At 37.7% G+C, this 6,453-nt stretch overlaps 1 pseudogene; it reads left to right on the top strand.

Annotated features, from left to right (window-relative positions):
- The first annotated feature begins 374 nt into the window (after positions 1-374).
- Positions 375-1,310, top strand: LOC101832241 (annotated as a pseudogene).
- Positions 1,311-6,453: the final 5,143 nt, after the last annotated feature.

Below are 6,453 nucleotides of genomic sequence, written 5' to 3'. Positions count from 1 at the left end.
CTATTGCTTACCAGATATATGATTTCAAGTGCTGCCCATTCCAAAATGTCTTTTGAGTATTATTAAATTTGGATCCTCAAAGGTAAATGGTATTTTTACCATACATGTAGGGTTTGTGCTACAATATTTAAAATATGTCTAAAGTATTCAGTAATTAACTTTTCTTTGTTTTCACCTGATATCCAGTGATGCACTACAAAATATAATAATATTCTGTTTTCAAAAACAGAATAAAAGTAATAAAATTCAGTAAAAAGAATTCTGCAATATAATTTACCATTTTGTTCATGCTGGTATTATAAATTAAATGAAACAATATCTTTTCTTTATTTCAGATTGATGTGAATAGACTTTACGTTATCTTCCTCTTGAGAATCATGCAAAACCAGAGCTTTGTCACTGAGTTCATACTCCTGGGACTTTCACAGAACCCAGACATAGAGAAGATATTACTTGTTCTATTTCTGTTGATCTATCTTACAACTATTGGGGGCAACATGACAATTGCAATGACCATTGTTTGGAGTCCTGCACTTCTGGCCTCCCCCATGTACTTCTTCTTGGCATTCCTGTCCTTACTGGATGCGTGTGTGTCTTCCATTGTTACACCCAAGATGATTATAGATTTGTTCTATAAGAGAAAGACGATCTCCTTTGAATGCTGCATGACACAAGTGTTTGCTGTCCACTTCTTCAGTGCTGTGGAAGTGATCATCCTGGCAGCCATGGCCTATGACCGCTATGTGGCTATTTGCAAACCTTTGCACTACACTTCCATTATGAACAAGAGGCTATGTGGCATTCTAGTAGGAGTAGCTTGGGCAGGGGGCTTCTTGCATTCTATCATACAAATTATATTCACATTGCAATTGCCCTTCTGTGGACCCAATTTTATTGATCATTTCTTATGTGACTTGTTCCCATTATTGAAGCTTGCCTGCATCGACACACACATTTTTGTCATTTTGGTGTTTGCCAACAGTGGGTCTATCTGCATCATTATCTTCTCCTTTTTGATTGTCTCTTATGGTGTTATTTTGTTCTCTCTGAGAACTCACAGTTCTGAAGGTAGACGTAAGGCTCTCTCCACCTGTGGATCCCACATTACTGTTGTTGTTATGTTCTTTGTTCCATGCATATTAATATATGCATGACCTACATCCCCATTCTCTTTGGAGAAAAATGTATTTATATTTGGTGATGTCTTGACACCATTCCTTAATCCTATGGTTTATACTTTTAGGAATAAAGAAATGAAAAATGCTATCAGGAAAATGTGGAGGAGTTTCATAGTGGTTCCTGATACATAATAAAATAGTTAATATGCTAGATTGGGTGGTTCTGTTGGAGAAATTACATGTGAAAAGTGAATGGAATATGGAAATAAGAAGAGTAGAGATAGAGGATTGATGCATTCAAAACTTATTACACTAAATTCTTGAAAGAATAATAGAAATATTAATATTTAGAAACACCATCAATATAAAAATGGGAATTACACTGTGTTTACAAATCTTATAAGAGGCAATATTTATTTACTTCTCACTTTAAAGAATAAAAAGGTACACTATCCTTCTCTAAGACTTTCATTCCACATACAAGCTAAGTAGTCTCATACCATCCATTGACTAAATTTTCATGGGTATTCTTTCCCTGTCCATTAGGTAGTCTCTGCCTTGTATCTCCATATGCAACCCGTTTCCCTTGAGGTTTCACTTTTCTAATAAGCTGTGTGAACATAACTCTACTTGCCCCTTAGAAATTCTCAGCCTTGATACATCCATGTGCTTCCAGATTGCTCTTCTTCCAGAGAATTCCTCCTGCAGAATTCCCTGTCTTCAAGCCTCAAACTATGTGTACTCTTTTGGAATGCGTAAGGCACATATTTCTCTAGGATCTCACACCCTATGCCCCCAAGTAGATCCTGCTCCTCTAGAATATGTAAGTATTCAGGATATACACTTGACCTTCCAAGGACTCCTATAACTAATAACCTATTAACTACAGTTTATTCAAGATAGAAGGACCAGATTTGGAGAGTCATAGGGTAAGGTAACAGAACAGAATACCTACAAGGGGTGCGTTCTATCTTGGATAGGATCTATCCACAGAGACAGCAGAGGATTTTTTTGAAAAATTCTTCCTTTATTTTTATGTTAGAAACAAGCTTGCTTCACATGTCCCAGTTCCCTCTCCCTCCCCTCCTTCCCACCCCCCGTATGTCCCCCAGCCCCCCACCCAATCTCCACTCCTATCCCCAATGAGGGTGAGGTCCTCCATGGAGGATCTCCAGAGTCTGTCATTTCATTCATGACATTGCCTAGGCCTTCCCCCAAGAGTCCAGGCTGAGGGAGCATCCCTCATTGTGGGATGGGCGGCCAAAGGTGATAAATTCTACCCAAGGCCCCATAGATTACCTAGGCCTCCTCACTGACACCAACATACAGGGAGTTTGGATCAGTTCAATGCTTTCCACACAGCCATCAATCTGGGATCCAAGAGCTCCCCCTTGTTCAGGTCAACTGTTTCTGTGGGTTAAATCCTTTGCTCATCAGTTCTTCCTTTCAGTCACTGGATTCCAGGAGTTCAGTTCAGTGTTTCGCTGTGGGTGTCTGCTTCCATCAATTGCTAGATAGGGTTTTTTAAAAGAAGATTAGGGATAGAGGTGAAGCCTGCCTTGTCACTTTATGAAAAGAAAACATTTAGAATTGCAACTCCAGGCAGAAAAAATAGTAGCACAAGATTTCAAGATCATTTATCTCCTCTTCTCTACTGTTACTAATCCCATAGTAATTAATCCAAAGAAAATGATCTGGAGAATCATGCAGCCAAATAATTCAAAAGAATCATTTTAACTATATTCAAACAACTCAGGTAGAATGAGTATATTCCCAAAGAACAACAACAACAATAAAAGAATTGGGTGAAATACAGAAGACCATCTGTGATGCGGAAATATAATTCAATACATAGAATTTCTGAAGAAAAATAAATTGATGCTGAAAATGAAAACCTCAAATTTCAACTAAAAGCATGAGTGTAAAACTTCCCTCACAAAACTGACAAACTGATTCAGAGCTGGAAGACAAAAGAATTGAATCACTCAATAAATAAAAACATAGGCAGACTAGATTCAGCGCTTTCAGGGTGGTATGGTCATAGACATGGGACTTATCCAGACCCCTGAATGGGTATCAGCTAAGAGGCATGGAAAATCTGTGGGATTTTGGGCGGTTTTGTTTGTTCTAGACATACAGATGGACTTTGGGTGCCCCTCCCACAGTGAGGGATGCTCTCTCAGACTGATCTCTTGTGGAAGGACCTTGGCCCTGACCTGGAAGAAACGGAAGACTCTGGGATTCCCCTATGGATGGTCTCATCCTCCCTGGGGAATGGAGTGAGTATTGGGTGGGAGCCTGGGGGAGCTGGTGGGAGTGCGGGGGAGGAGGGGAGGAAGAGGGAGCTGGGATTGACATGTGAGAAAAAAACAGAAAACATGGGCAGAAGATTGCAGAGTTTTTGGAAATGATAAAACGTCCTAAAATTCAACTTATGGCATAGAAGAAGATAATAATAGTGAAAGTATGGAACATAGTTTCAATCTAATCATAGAAGACATTTTTTAAAAGTAGATAAAGAGATGCCCATCCAGGCCTTCAGAACTCCAAATAGGACCAGCATTGGAACTATCTAAAAAATATTAAAATTAAATAATTAAAGACACAGAAGATTGAAAGTTACAAAAGACATGATGAATATCACCTATAAACTCAGACTTATGAAAATAACACTCAACTATTCAGCAAAAATGTATAAAACTAGAATGGTCTGAAGGATTTGTTCCAAGTTCTACAAGATCACAACCATTAAACTGATGCATCCTCTCCAGTAAAACAAGTCACTAAAATTGAAGAAGAAAGAAAAACTTCCCATGATTAATAGAGACGGAAAATGATGTTAGCCTAGAGTACTGAGATGAAATTTCAATCAAAAGAGGAAGATAACAACACCAAATATGATACAAGAAATAATTTAAGATGATGGTTTAGTTTATTCAGCTGAGGAAATTTCAGTACAGGGGAATATTGTCTTTGCTGTGGTTAGTTTTTACTGCATTTATCCATTTCCACAGCCTTAAAAGAAGAAAACTATGGGCAGAAAGATTATTTTAAAATATTCAGATGGCCAAGGGGAATGGGTAGACTTGCACAAGTTAAAATTAGCTGACAAGGTGTGTGTAGGAAAAAAAGACTCTCTTCCAAAGGAAAACTCAGCTGTCACTAGGACAATAGAAAACAAGTTGGAGGGCAAACATCCACCATCAGAAGAACTGACTTGTGAAATGTGAGCCTATCTTACAGAAAGGAACATGACCTGCAAATGAGCTGAAGGAATCACTTTTCAAAGGAATACCTATCAAGGAACTTTCACAGGAGTGGCGTACGGAAGATCTCAAGCACCAGATAATGGGTGAAAGGGTATATTTCAATCTGGAAAAACACTTTGAAAGTCTTGTCAACATGGAATTGATTTTTGCATGCACAATTTCAGTGGAGTACCTAGGGGACTGTACATGTCCAAGCAAAGGCACACTAATGACAGGGTAGGAGATAATAACATTTTTAGAACCTTGATGGTTCATCACATATTACAGATGCTATAAATTGTGGATACCCTGGATTTTGTGTTTATTCTGCTAAACTTTTGTCTTGATTTGATGCTTTCTTTCCTTGCCATGTATTCTTTTGGATGGGAAGGTAGGCTGTATTCCATTGTATATTTGAAATGATGTGACATATTTCATTTTACAGGATCTCACAATTAAGAGCTCCTGAGAGAAGTCCTTTCTGCTGGCTAGTATTTCCAGAAAGTGCTATGTGGGCTTTAAGAGGAGAAGAGACATCTAGTGTTATTCTCAGTTGTGGACTACAAAAGCATGGAGGTGTCAAGCAAGCTATGTCTGTTGATGTAACAGTTTGTGATAACTATTTGGAGGGGAATCAGTCACTTCCAGGTTGCATTTGAATTATGTGCTATGGGTAATGGAAAGTTTTTCAAATGCCTATGGCTAGTAAGATCACAGGCATTTATGGAAAAACTGCTATTATTCTTCTAAATCAAGGAGGTGTCAAAATGACTTCCAAATATCCATATTTATCTCTCAATTACTTTCAGTATTTGACAGAGAAACCTCTTTTTGTGAGGATTAAGGAGATTTTCAACTAAATGATGAGAATATGTAAATGTTCAATATCAAAACTTTAAAATCCAGCTTCTAAAATTTTCACTCAGGTTTCAAAACAAGAAACTACAAATAAGTGAAGGAACAGAAGTCTGAGGGAAAGAGGAATTGACCCCCACACAGTTGCTCCTCTGTATGTTCTTTATTCTGCTTTCTCTCTTGCCGTTCTGTTTCTCTGTTTCTGTCCATCTCTCTGTTTCTTTATCTCTTAAATTCTTGTCTTCTCCCAGTTCTTGGGAGTACTGGTATATATACATTTGCAACCATAATTTTTTTTTACAATACAACATGAGGGTTGAGTTTCTCAGGGTCAGCAAGGCAGATAAAATTTACACACACAGCAAAAAAACTAAAACTGCTAAGAGAAACTTTTAGCATCAATTACTTAGGGTTGTATGTTAAAGAGAGTTTCTAAGTTTGATTTGCACAAGAAACAAAACCTGGTGCCTTCCAGTACTCTAGACTCAGTGGTAACAAAGGCTTTCAGGAAAGTTTACTTTTCCCTGAGGATGAGAAAAATGAGCTGCCTACCTTTGTCTCTATCTTCTCAGGGGAAGCAGGAGGGAACAGTAAATGGCTGAGTTAAAATTTTGAGTTAATGCAACAAGAAGTTTGAGAATCTTTTAGTGCAGATTTAGTTTAGGTTATTAATTATCTTCTAGTGGGGTAAAGCTAGGGTGTGCTTATTTTTGTCTATACATCTAGGCAGCTGTGAATTAACAACTTTGGATGTGTAGTAATTCTATGCTCTTGGATATCTGGCCTATGCCCTAAACACTCACCAAATGCTTGTCAATAAAGAAGAATCTACAGCAAGACACAGCCAATTCATTCACAATACTATACCACCAGGTATAACTTTATACTGGCTTCATCCACCAGAAGAATCCTTAATTCTTCTGAGTTATCTTTCGATATGAAGGCTATATAATTACTCTGTGATTTTGTGGCTTGTCTTAGTTCAATGCTCACCCATAAATGTAACAGCTATTTCAAACCTTCATAGACCAAGAAATATATCAAAAAAGGATATTATGGAATATAGACCTAGAGGGTGAGAGGTGTGCTTTGATTCGTTGTCTACTAGATACAATATGGATATTTTGTTTTAAAAACTATTAGGTTGTGGTTACCTGCACAGCACTGACACTAAGATTGGTCCTTCAAAACTCTCTTAATGAATAGGGAAAAGACTCATGAGTTTCCACACA

This window comes from Mesocricetus auratus, unplaced genomic scaffold (genome assembly GCF_017639785.1).
Source record: "Mesocricetus auratus isolate SY011 unplaced genomic scaffold, BCM_Maur_2.0 Super-Scaffold_100004, whole genome shotgun sequence".
In the NCBI taxonomy this organism is placed as follows: Eukaryota; Metazoa; Chordata; class Mammalia; order Rodentia; family Cricetidae; genus Mesocricetus; species Mesocricetus auratus.
The sequence above is the reverse complement of the archived record's forward strand: the minus strand, read 5'-3'. Positions and strand labels throughout refer to the sequence as shown.